Source organism: Papio anubis, chromosome 3, assembly GCF_008728515.1.
Source record: "Papio anubis isolate 15944 chromosome 3, Panubis1.0, whole genome shotgun sequence".
NCBI classification, from domain to species: Eukaryota; Metazoa; Chordata; class Mammalia; order Primates; family Cercopithecidae; genus Papio; species Papio anubis.
Window position 1 is genome coordinate 113,236,718 of NC_044978.1, and position 14,059 is coordinate 113,250,776.

Sequence of the window (14,059 nt, forward strand, 5' to 3'; positions counted from 1 at the left end):
ATGTATGGATAAAGTAATGGGTGGATAAAGTAAATGTGATATATATACACATATATTATATATATACACACACATATATAATATATACATAGTATATATGTGTGTATATACAAACACACACACGTGTCTATTTATCTCACATTTTCTTTTTCCACCTATTGGTTGATGGGAATCTAGGCTGGTTCAACAGTTTTGCAATTGTGAATTGTGCTGCTATAAACGTGTGTATATGGGTTTTTCTCATATAATGAATTATTTTCCTCTGGATAGATGTCCAGCAGTGGAATTGCTGGATCAAACGACAGTTCTACTTTTAGTTATTTAAGAGATATCCATGTTGTTTGCCATAGTGGTTGTACTAGTTTGCTTTCCCACCAGTAGTGTAAATGTGTTCCCTTATTAGCACCATGCCGACATCTACTATTTTTGGATTTTTAAACTATGGCCATTTGCCATTTGTATATCTTCTTTTGAAAACTGTCTATTCATGTCCTTAGGCCACGTTTTTAGGGATTATTAGTTTTTCTCCTGCTGATTTGTTTAAGTACTTTGTAGACTGTGGATATTAATCTTTTGTGGGATGTGTAGTTTGTGAAGATTTTCTCTAACTCTGTGAGTTGTCTGCTTACTTTGCTGATTATTTCTTTTGCTGTTCAGAAGCTTTTTAGTGTAATTAAGTTCCATCTATTTATCTTCGTTTTTGTTGCCTTTGCTTTTGGGTTCTTGGTCATGAGGTCTTTGCCTAAGTCAATGTCTAGAAGAGTTTTTCACATGTTATCTTCTGCAATTTTTATACTTCCAGGTCTTAGATTTAATTATTTGATTCATGTTGAGTTGATCTTTGTATAAGGTGAGAGATGAGTATACAGTTTCTTTCTTCTACATGTGACTTGCCAATTATCCCAGCACCATTTATTGAATAGGTTGTCCTTCCTTTCCCCACTTTATGATTTTGTTTGCTTTGTCAAAGACTAATTGGCTATAAGTATTTAGTTTTATTTCTGAATTCTCTCTTCTGTTTAATTGGTCTACATGCTTGTTTTTATACCAGTACCATGCTGTTTTGTTAACTATAGCCCTGTAGTATAGTTTGAAGTCAGGTAATGTGACACCTCTAGATTTTTTTCTTAGTCTTGCTCTTGCTATATGGGCATCAAAGCTGAGAATCAAATGAAAACCTCAAACCATATAAAAACATCTGCAACAATAATAATTATTGTTAAATAAATACTTAGAAATATACTTAACCAAGAAGGTGAGAGTTCTTCACAAGGAAGGCCACAAAACTCTTCTGAAATAAATCATAGATGATGCAAACAAATGGAAACACATCCCGTGTTCATTGATGGCCTGACTAAATATTGTGAAAATGACCATAGTGCCAAATGCATTCTATAAATTCAGTGCATTTTCCATTAAAATATCATCATTATTATTCACAGTACTAAAAAAAAGAACTAAAATTCTAAATTTCATATAGGTTCTATTCTCATTTTTGACCTTTAATGACAAATGTAAGTTCTTAATTTTTGATTGTGATAATATAGGAATTTCATTATGAAGGGATTTAGTGTATTGTTAATCTTGCTAAACATACATGTACATATAGATGTCCAATTATTTTAAAACAAGAAACTGCATCACTTGGTTACCTGATAGATATGTGGTGAAATTCAGTGTGTTTATTGAAGATAGTTTGAAGTAATAATTATTATTCCACATACTATACTTCAAATAATCATGTCTAATTTTTCTCTTTTTCCAAGGGTCTTTTGATCCATTTCTTCTCTAAATATAAAATAGAAACATGAAATCCTTTAGAATCACAAAAAGTATGCAAAGTATACAATGAGTTTATAAGTTTTGTGGAAAATAGCTAAGTCAAGTCATACACCTTCTTTAATGTACATATCAGGGAAGCACTTTATGATAAAAGTGGTCCAGATGGACAGAAACCTAGTTATCTTTGTTAGTAAGAAGCCTTACTATTTACTAATTATCACACAAGTATTCTCCAGCCTAATGATTTAAATGTAAATATTATATATGTATATCACTACATTTGTATATATATTTATATATGTATATATAAATCATGACTATATATATATACATATACACTCACTCACAGTATAACATTGATACTAGAGAAATTATAGGAAGAGTTTGTAATAGAATATTTCATACAAATCATCCAGGAACTGATACATATATAAAGAAACACAGAACTAATATAGTGCCAGAGGTTAGTAATGTTGTTTTATCATGCTTATAAACTCGTGTTTATTTACATTAAACCTATCCTATGACACGTGTAACAATAGATTGGTGTCCACTGTCTAGTGACTACTACAAAACAACCAAAAAAGACAAACAATCTAACATAAAAGTTGATGAAAGTATGAATAGGTAATTCAAAGTAAAAATAGCAAATAACATATAAAAGATCCTAAAGTTACTGATGCTCAAATAAATAGAAATAATGCCAATAAATTATTTCTGTAAAATTCCCAAATAGAAGAGTCAGCATAATATGGTGGTTAAGAGCTGGCAGTCTGAATTCAGGTCACCTTGATTCAAATCTCTGAGAAACCATTACATAATGATGTGGGTTGGGCAAGGCATTTAAACCATACTTGCCTCAGCTTTCTCACCAATGAAATGACAATGGTGGTCACAGTATTATCCACCTCATGGGGTTACTGAAAGAAGGAATTCACTAATATTGCACAGCACCAGAAGCAATTTTGTATACATCAAAATAAAATATGCACCCTTACAATTAAACAAATCAAAAAATTTCCCCAACAATTTTACTGTTGATAAAATTGCATACATAGTACAGGCCGGGCGCGATGGCTCATGCCTATAATCCCAACCCTTTGGGAGGCCGAGGTAGGTGGATCACGAGGTCAAGAGAACAAGACCATCCTGGCCAACATGGTGAAATCCCGTCTCTACTAAAAACACAAAAACTAGCTGGGCATGGTGGAGTGTGCCTGTAGTCCCAGGTACTTGGGAGGCCGAGGCAGGAGAATCGCTTGAACCCCAGAAGGCAGAGGTTGCAGTGAGCTGAGATCACTGTACTCCAGCCTGGTGACAGAGTGAGACTGTCTCAAAAAAAAAGAAAAAAAAAATCATAATATAGTTCAAAAACATGATATGTTTGTAATATAAATAACAAAAATGACATAATTTACTATTTACTATTTCAAATATGTGGGAATTAAATTTATAGCATAAAGCAAGATCTAACAAACTATGGCCTTTTAGTCAAATCTGGCCATCCACTTGTGTTGTTTTTTTTTCTTAAACAATTGATTAAAAATTTTTATGCCAAAAATTAAACACTTTATCCACTTAATATGTACAATGCATTGGCATTTAATACATTTGCAATATTTTGCCACTACCACCACTGTCTAGATCCAAGGCATTTTTTCACTTCAAAGGAAGCTTTATACCCATTAGACAGTCATCTCACATTCTCCCATCCTCCATCTCCTGCAACCTGTCATTATCTGTTGGCATCGTTCTATAGCCTAGTAGATAATATTTTTTAAAAGGCAAATAGGTACACAACTTCAACAAAGGTGTTTTATTTTACCTTAGTTTTACATCTCCTATTTGTTCGTAAATGAAAATTCTGTAATGCATTGTAATTAGTTTTACTTTCCTAATTGTTCTGTTACTAAATATATTCAGCAGTGTTGTGATTTATATTGTTATGATTTCTGTCCAATTTTATATTGAAGTCTATCTCATGAGAATTGCAGTAAACCAAGACCCTGGAAAGCTCTGATGGAGGTGAGGAAGTGAGATTCAGACGTGTGTGTTAAGTAAAACACAATGAAATGAGAAACCAAAATCAAAATGTATAAAATAGAAGAAATGTATTACTCACAGTACATAGAGATATTAAAGATAATGACAGAAAACTGACAGAAAGTTCAGAAGTGGCAGAGAGCTCAACCAGCTGCCTGGAAGTGGTAGAGAGAGTCCCTGTGCAGGGGGCTGTGGGGGTACTTTTCTTAAGGTCTATGGGCATTAATTCCTAGTCTTGTCTGCAGGAGTTTTGGAATGGCTATCTTAAGAAAACACACATGAAGGGGGAAAATTATTATTTGATGTTGGTATTGATCATTAGGTTATCTCATGGTAATCAGCTCTGTGGTATGTTGCATTTCTGGGTCAGTGGGATGAGAAACAAGTGGACTCTGTCACAAACAACTACACAAGGAAGGGAAGTTTTCACAAAGCCAAAAGTGACAGGCTATGACTAGATCTTAAACAACTCTTTTCTAACAGAAAAAGGGGTTTAAAGGGCTGGACCAGCAAGCTTTGATATGCAAATGCAAACCATTAGAAACTGGATTCACTCAACATGGTGATTCTCACAGTCTTTTCCTTGTCACCAGGTGTACCAAGTGTCATGGCCACCCATGTGTTTGAAACATCATGGTGACCTGTACTTGCATATTAAAGGCCTAAAGTGGGAGGACCAGGTTTTTGTGTTCTACATAAATGAATATCTGGTTATACCAATCCCCTGGGGCCTATGGAAACCAGACACAGACTTCTCCAGCATCCCGATATAAGTAGCCACATTTCTGCTGCACACGGGATTTTCTCTTTGTTTGAATTGCTCCTCCCTCTGTCTCTGTACAGGTGAGCTGTTTTCTTCTTCCTTCCTTTTTTCTTACCTATTAAACTTTTCACTCCTTAAAACCACTCCACAAGTGTCTGTGTCATTTTATCTAAACTGGCACAAGACCAAGGACCCTGAAGTTTCTCCAGTCATCAAAGCTGTGTCACCAGTATACCAGACTTCTAGAATTTCTTTCCCTGAGTGACCCTAGTGACCCAGCTTGCCACACCATCGCCCTGTGGGCCAAGATGCATCACAAAGGAAAATTACCTTTTCTCATTCTGGCCAAAGCAAAATACATGTGATAAAACATAGACATTAGCCACTCTGCTTATCATCCAATATCAAACTGGCAAGACTTAAATTTGCCCCCAAATGAGCCCTTTCATCTTTAATCCAACCTCCGACTAGGAGTTTCAACAAGTGGTCTCTTGGCAAGAGGGTTTCCCTGGTAATAAAAAAGTTAGGAAACGAAAAGTAGAGACAGAAATGTATTGCCTATGGCAGGGTGGGGAAGATAAAGAGTTCAAGAAGGCCACAGAAAGACCTACCCATTGCAGCCAACATTGAATCAAAAGTTTAGGCAGCTGCTCTTCAGTCATGAGGGGATTTTTTCCAGTGGTTCTCAGAGGTGGCTCAAGCCTGTAATTCCAGCACTTTGGGAGGCCAAGGCAGGTGGATCATGAGGTCAGGAGATGGAAACCATCCTGGTTAACACGGTGAAACCCTATCTGTACTAAAAAAATATACAAAAAAATGAGTTGGGCATGGTGGCGGGCACCTGTAGTCCCAGCTACTTGGGAGGCTGAGGCAGGAGAATGGCGTGAACCCAGGAGGTAGAGCTTGCAGTGAGCCAAGATCCCACTGCACTCCAGCCTGGGCGACAAAGCGAGACTCTGCCTCAAAAAAAAAAGTTTAGGCAGCCACTCTTCGGTCATGAGGGGACGTTTTCCAGTGGTTCTATCAGCTATCAAGTTTCTCCTTTTGGGGAGGATAAAGCTCCCCATGTCCCATGGTCTTGTACATGCCTAATCCTGTCACCCATAGCAGTCAGCAATAAGTGTAAGACAGATTCATTCACAGAAAATAGCAGTTATCATCCCACAGTGTCAAACTGGTTCTTAGCCAAAAGGAACTTTACTGAGAGCTCTCATTTTTAAATGTACTTCAAGGTATTTTTGTTCATTCAGAATATTCCACAGTTAGTTATCTTTAGTAAGATTTTGTCATTTATGTAAAACTTTACTGCCTCCCAGGCCTAATGTATAAGCCGGAAGGAACTCAGTTTTCCAGAAATTAAGGATCCCATTTTCACCTAAAATATTGGCTTTACTCTCACGTTCTCTTGATTAATTTAGCCAGTGATTTTTTTTTTCCTACCTAAGCATGCAAGAAAAATAAAACAAAGGGTAGAACACAAAAATCCCTGTAAATTTTCTAAAGCCAAATTTTATAACCCCTGCCATATAACTGCTTAACCAGTTCCTTTCTGCCCCAGTCAGATATAAGAGGCTTCTAACTGTATCCAAGCCAGTTAATTCCCAGATCAAATCCATTTCTGAACCCAGTCCAGTTTTTGTCACAATTTCTAAACCCAGTTTGGATCAGAAATTTGCTTAAAGGAACTCGGAAAGCTCAAAACACAAATCTGTGGAGTTCGGAAATCTGAGAGCTTAGCCACAACCCGCAGTCACTCTGGAGATCAATGGACACTAGCGGGTCCTACAAGTACTTTGCTTGTTCACTAAGAGCTCCTGGGGGTCGCTAGAAGCTCCACTTCAGATTCTGCTTCTGACATCATCTGATAAAACAGAAACTTCAGCCAAATTACATTTGAAGAAGTTTAACTGAACAATGAATGATTCACGGATCGGACAGCCCCTAGAATCACAGCAGATTGACAGAGACTCCAGCACAGCCACGTGGTGGAAGAAGATTTATAGACAAAAAAAGAAAAAAAAAAGGGAAATGATGTACAGAAGTAGGAAGTTAGGTACACAACACTGGATTGGCTACAGATTGGCATTTGCCTTATTTGAACACAGTTTGAAAACTCAATAGTGTATGAATGATTGAAATATGGCCACTGAGATTGGCCAAGACTCAGTTATTGTTACAGGCACATACTCCTAAGTGAGGTTTTCAGTTTTGTTTGCCTACTAAGGTAGATTGCAGTTCATCCACAAGGACTCAAATATAAAAGTACGAAGTCCTTCTCAGGCCATATTTAGTTCACTTTAGCATGCTGATTGTTATGAAAATCTTTGTAAAAGTTTGGTTTTGAACAAGAAACTTATTAAAAAAAAACTACAAAAGTCATTATTTGATGTGCTTCTTGCACATGCCATTGGTCCCTGTGGTGAGGTGCTGGCTGAGCTACTTAAATCATCCTTTGTTTAGAGTTTCTGCTTCTTTCCTGGTTAGGTATTGGAGAAGTATAGTTGAGGACTGCAATTCCCTCCTTTCCACATGCCTGTTGTTCTGCCAGAATTAGGTAACCAAATGTGACATATACAGAGAACACAAAATATATATGTAATTTATTTTGACTTCTGGTTTCAAACATTTAATGAGAAGAAGTGAGATGAGTTTTATAATGAAGAGCTATGTATGTTTTTAATTGATAGTATAAAGTCCTAACTTTCCCTATGCCTTTGAAGATAAGTTGACATAAATATAAATTCAGAAAATTGTGTTTTATAGCTGAAATGATGAAATAAAAATACAAAATGATTATTTTACAAATATTATGGAAAGGCTGATATTACAAGAGCTGTTAGAACCCTGTGGCCATCACTCACACAGGACAGTCTAGAAAGTTATACGACTATGAATTGAAGCAACAGGGATGTCTGTGAGCAATTAGATAAACACTTTACTATACCTTCATTTTCATATATAAAAATTCAGCAGACATCTCCCTAATTTTTTCTGATAAAGAAAGATATATATTCATGAGGGACACACATATTTGTAGCTCTTCTGTCTATGTAACACTGAGGAAATTGTTTTCCCTTGTGTACCTCAGTCTCCTTATTGAAAATGAAAATATATCTTTCATATTAAAGGATTCTTTCACTGGTAAATAATATATTGTCTCTTTCTGATACTCAAAAGCCTCTAATAATAATAGTACAATTTGAGTTTTGTAATAATAATTGCATATTTTTATTAAGTCCTAATAAATCTATTGCAAAAATAACAGGTGTAAATGTAAACAATTATATTAGTTCCAGAATCAAGTAAGCTTAACATCGGGAAACAACTTTCCCAGAAATACCCAGTCTATATTTCTACAATTTAGCAAGCATGTCTTTGAATCTTGGTTTTCCAAGGTACCAGAAATTCAGACATTCTCTCAAAAACATTTCTTTCCCTTGGAAAATATCTTATACTGTCTTATGTGTTGAATAATGAAGTCCTTAGTTTCAGTAACCCTATTGTTAATGTCTTATAAAATGATTGAAATACACTAGAGGTAACTGCTGGATTTGCAGATAAACAAATTTAGACACAGTTTCTCCTCCCATACACTTTATATTCTATTTGGAATGATAGAATAAAAAACATGTCATAAAAATTGTGTGGAAAAGATTTTGAAAAGGAAAGACTGCAATGCTAGGGGAGCATTCTCCTGGGATAATAGAAAGTATACCAGCAACATTGATAATAAAAGCAAAACCTGAATGATGTGCAGAAATAGATCAAGAGATGAAGGGAAAAGGAAGACATGGAAAGAAAGCAAGTAGAGTAGTAATGACAGTTCAGTTCCCAACACTCCAAGTTTTGTCTGGCAGGAAGAAGTTGAATACAGAGGTAGACTTCTCTAGAGAACTAATTTAGAATTAAATATTCTACATTGGTGAGCCAGAGAAAAAAGTTGAGCTAGGAAGATATGTTATTAGACTTCCTTAAGGAAGAAGAAAAAAAAAAAACCCCTTTAAGATGCAGTGACTGGATTGACTTGCAGAAGGGGCGAATCTATGGAAAGGAGAAACATTTAAGAGATGCAAAGTGGACATATTTTAGTAATAATATAAAAAAGATGAAATGCTAAAATTATCCTTCAAGGGTTGAAGCTTTTCACCAGCATTCTAGCTTAAAGGGTAAACTATTTCTCAACATTGTAAATATGTTGCCTTACCAATAATTGAAAAAACAATAAATGTTTTTCCAATGTTTTTCCAAAGGTTGAAGCCACATCCAATGTTGACTTGTTCTCACGTCATAATTAAATTATCATTTGAGATCTCAGAGTTGTACATCTTATAGAATAAAAATGATGGTTTACATTATCCAAGCCAGTGATTTATACTGCATGCCAAGCCTATAAAACACCTCAATAAAGCTTCCTTGGAAAACGTGGGTCTTGCCTGACAGAGAAACACAGAGAAAATGTACACTGAATATATTATAAAGATCAAATAATTTTATCACTTGTATCTGAAAACTGTCCTGAGTTTTGAATTCCAAAATAATTCTGTCAGCATATAGGATAATATTGCTTAGAAAGGAACATGAGAAAATAACTTTATGTGTTTCAAATTAATATCACAATTTTAAGACTTGTAGAAAGCAGTCATTCTTTACTGCTTTGTTATAGGATGCTTAAAAATCCTTTTGGTCTACCTCCTTATTAGCAGTGACATAAAACTGAAATGTTTTTAAATGGTTGAAATCTTGTATCTATTTTGAATATAAACTATTTAGGCTATGTATGGTATGATGACTTTCACAGGTCCAAAGGCTGTGGCAGTATTAGTGAATGTTCTGTGTAATATATCCTTATACTTGAATGATTTCCCAATTCATACAAAGGGAAAATGATGGTATCAGTACGAGGAGAGGAAATAGGAGAGGAAAAGGAAGATAAGGAGAAGGATTAATAGCAGTTTAATGATGATAAATAGTTGAATCCAAGACAAAGATTGTGAAGTCTGTCTTCTTATTCTATGTTCAAAATACTTTTGTGCGTCAAAATTTTTCTTACTTTTCCATTAAACATTCAATGCTCAGGTAATTTTGTGTTTTTTTAATAAAAGAAAATGGCATTTGGCGAATTGCATCAAGAGTGCTAAAAATACTTATAGCTTTTGGGTATATAAGATGTCATATAAAACTGTATAGAGAAAAATAATAGAAAAACAAAATTCACACTTATAACAGTTATTTACAGAAACAAACATTGGAAGTATCCTAAATATCCAATATTAATAAATAAAAAATAACATACATATTATAATATTATAATTGTTTCATCAAAGAATCTTTGATAACACTAATACAGCCATTATAAATGTTTGACTGGAAACAAAGGAGCAAAGAAAATACATATAAGATCACCATGTTCTTATAGAATAATACAAGAAATATATGATGGGTTATACTTTTCCAAACATTTATCAAATAATATACATTTAGTTATAGGAATAAAGACTAGAAAAAAAGCATAAAGTGTTAAACAGGGTATCTGTATATGGGATGAGTCTTCCTTTTTCATTCTTTTTCAGTTTTCTTACAATGTGCTTGCATAATTTTCATAAGGATATCATAGAAAGAGAATGAATTTTCCATATTAGCCTTTAAACAGAGATCATATATGGCAACATTATAAGATCCACCCCTACAAGGTTTTAGGCAGGAAAACATTGAGATGAAACATTAACACAAGTTACTTTAAATGTTGCCACAAATAACTGGAATCATACAGAATACTTGGATGTCTTATGTAGGTAATATAATTAGTATAGTGACTTTCATCTTGAAACTAATGCCATAAGGTTAAAATTACATTTTTGAAGAATGCTCTGGATAATATATAGTTAGCATAGTGAAAGGTTGAATGTTTTTTCCTTTTGTCTTCTGTTTCTGTGAATAATTGTTTTTAAAGTAACTTTTACATCCATGATTTATATCAGAAAGTATACTTTTTATGTTCAAAGGGTTTGATCATTATTCTACAGAAAGAAAAGTTCAAATGATGAAGGTAAAACACAAGGAATAACAAGAAATTATTATTATTGTTGATATTGATATTGATTATTGATATTATTGATATTGACAGGATATCAAGGGAACTTTGACTCCTCCGTATTTCTTTTTTGGTGGGTAAGTACTTCAAGTAACATGGGAATTACTCTTTTACAGAAAGAAATTGAATTTCAAAACTGATAAGTAACAGGAATCACAAGTAAGAATAATTCTCAAACAAATCCAGGAAAACAAGTTTTTAGAAAGAGTTTTCTGAAGCATGAAGTGAGCTGCTCAAGAGAGTGACTAGATCTTTTCTGGAGAAAAGCCAGGTGGACCTCTCCCACTGAAGTGCTCATCCTCCCCATAGATCATAGTGAGGTGATGATGAGAGTTTCCTTGAAGCCAGTTGTATATAACACATTCCCAGACAATGCCAGTTTTACAGTAAGATGTCAGAGTCACAGGTGTCACCTGTAAACAAACCCAGAAATGTGTAACTATACATGTTTACTTCTGGATTATCAGTAGGATTTTGAAGACGATTTCACAGAAATTCTAAACCATGCACCAGACTTCAGGATGTCAGCAATTCTTACCTTATGTGATGAAGGAGTGATTTAGAAAGAAGGTTTGAGAAATTCTGGCAAATTTTAAGATAGGTTATAAATAATTATGTAGCTGAGATAAATATATAATGTCTTCGCAGTCATAAGCAACTTTTCCGTAGGGCGCATAGTCAGGGAAATAAAATTATAATGACTACACTAAAGTAATGATTTAGAAAACCTCCCTGAAATAAACACAAGTTATTTAGAAGAACAATAACAATATAAAATTAAAGAGAAGTTAACAGTGGTAGTCTTCCTAAGAATCCATATTAGTGATTAAAATATTATAAATAAAGAGCTTGGTTCCCATATTTTTAACAGTATCTTCCCCGCACTGCTGTGTAAAGATACTACTTTATTTCTTACTGTATATACTCAATCAAATACACACACACACACACACACACACACACACTTATATGACTATAGATTAATAATAGAAAAAATTGATGTTGCATAACATAACTGTTTCCAAAGGAACCGAGTGATGTGGTCTTTAAAAAACTGGCACTACTAGAAAACAGTATAGAAGTTTCTCAAAAAATGCTGAAAATAAAATCGACATGTGATACAACTATTCCACTTCTGAATTGCATTAATAAGCATGAAAATCAGGATCTCAAAGAGATATTTGCACATCTATGTTCATAACAGCACTATTACAAAAGCTAAGAGCTGGAAACAACCCCAGTGTCTATCAAGGAATGAATATATAACAACTATGTGGTATATAGATGAAATAAAATTTTACTCAGCCTTAAAAGAAAGAATGGTGACACATGCCACAATGTATATGAAACTTGATGTCATTAGGCTAAGTGAATAAATCAAAAAAGACAAAGAGTGTAATCCACTCATATATGGTATTTAAACTGTCAAATTCATAGGAAAAGAAAGTGATTACCAGGTGAAAAGGAGAGCATAAAATGGAAAGTTGTTGTATATTGGGTATAGAGGTTTCATTTTAGAAGAAAAAAAAAGTTCCGAAGATTGATTGCATAACATTGTGAATATATCTAGCATTCTCTGTGTACGTATAAATGGTTATGATGGAAAATTTAATGCATGTTTTACCAAAGCCACTACATTACCAATTCTGACTAATATTTGATATTTTTTCTCCTTAGTTTCTTGTAGCAATTCTTTCAATAATGTTTGCTATGTTATTCCTCTTTTGTGATAGAGCAAATTATTTCCTTGTAGGAAATGAAAACTTTCCCAGATATCTGGAGAAAATAGCATTGCAGTGTTGTCTTTGGGGTCAATGGTCAGTAACATTACAGAAGAAAGGGTCAATGTGATTGCAACAGCCCTTGTGCACTTCTCACCAAAGGTTAGATAAATTTCCGTAGTGATGGAAAACTACTGAAAAGAGGCTTAAACTCTGTAAAGAGTTAAAGGATAAAAATGTTCTGTCTGAAAAGTTAGCTTTTAGGATAACTTTAATTAACCTCAGATGTCAGTTTAAAAACAATGTACATGACACATAATGAAATAGTAAAATGATTGTATTTGATTAACAATATTTTGGCATGACCATTATGATCAGAACGGATATATAATGAAGAAGTGCAGTGTGGCATTCTGGTATTATTATGGTATTTGAGGCAGGTAACAGACATCAACAAATTCTGCCCTATCATTTGATCCCTTTGTTTACAGGATTCCTGAGGTCACTCTACACATTACAAATGTTATCAGAAAGGAGTTATATATTGATGGGTAACTACAGTAGGCCAATAACAATAAGTAGGTATTGAAAAATATATGAAACATATTATGGAGTTTGGACTTCCCATGTAATCTGTGCCTCTTTACTTTCCCTAATTTTAAAACCGGCCTATTCGGTGTGTTTATTTAGGGGACGATTCAGAGAAAGAAATCCCAAGGCTCACCCAGCTTGAGTCTAGGTACTCACTCAGCCAGGTAGATTTAGAGAAATAGAAAAACTAACCTGGCTTGATAGACTAGACCTTGCCAATGTCTGAAAGGAAGTTATAACAGAAAGGAAGGGGATTGAATCCTGCCCTTAAGGTAGACCATGTCCAGTATAAAATGTTCCCCCAAAAGACTCCAATTTTAACCATGTATTTACACTATCACGCACTTGAAGAAGAAGAGGATATAAGAAAGAGTCAAGGCCAGGTGTGCTGGCTCATGCCTGTAATCCCAAGACTTTGAGAGGCTGAAGTCAGAGTATTATTTGAGCCCAGGAGTTTGAGACCAGCCTGGGCAACATACAGAGAACCTGTCTCTACAAATAATAATAGTAATAGTAATAATAGTAATAATAAATAGAAATGTGCAAAGGTGCATGACTGTAGTCTTAGCTCTTCTTGAGGCTGAGGCAGGAGGATTGATGGAGCCCAGGAGTCTAAGATTGCAGTGAGCTTTGATTACACTTCTGCACTTCAACCTGTAAGATAGAGTGAGACTGTTTCAAATAAAAAAAAAAAAAAAAGAGAAGAAGAAGAAGAGGAAAAAGAAGGAGGAGAAGGAGAAGGAGAAGGAGAAGGAGAAGAAGAAGAAGAAGAAGAAGAAGAAGAAGAAGAAGAAGAAGAAGAAGAAGAAGAAGAAGAAGAAGAAGAAGAAGAAGAAGAAGAAGAAGGAGGGAGGAGGAGGAGGAGGAGGGGAGGAGGAGGAGGAAGAGGAGGAGGGGAAGAGGAGGAGGAGAAGAAGAAGAAGAAGTACATGTAGTTAAATTAAAGAAGAAGAAATAAAGAAGAAGAAGAAGAAGAAGAGGAGGAGGAGGAGGAGAAGAAGAAGGAGGAAGAGGAGGAGGAGGAAGAGGAGGAAGAGAAGAAGAAGGAGAAGAAGAAGAAGTTAAAGA

At 34.7% G+C, this 14,059-nt stretch overlaps 1 protein-coding gene across 1 annotated transcript in view; it reads right to left on the bottom strand.

Annotated features, from left to right (window-relative positions):
• The window catches only part of UGT2B39 (UDP-glucuronosyltransferase 2B39), a 389,237-nt gene that overhangs the window by 290,240 nt on the left and 84,938 nt on the right, over positions 1-14,059 (bottom strand). The gene's annotated exons all lie outside the window — the stretch shown is intronic.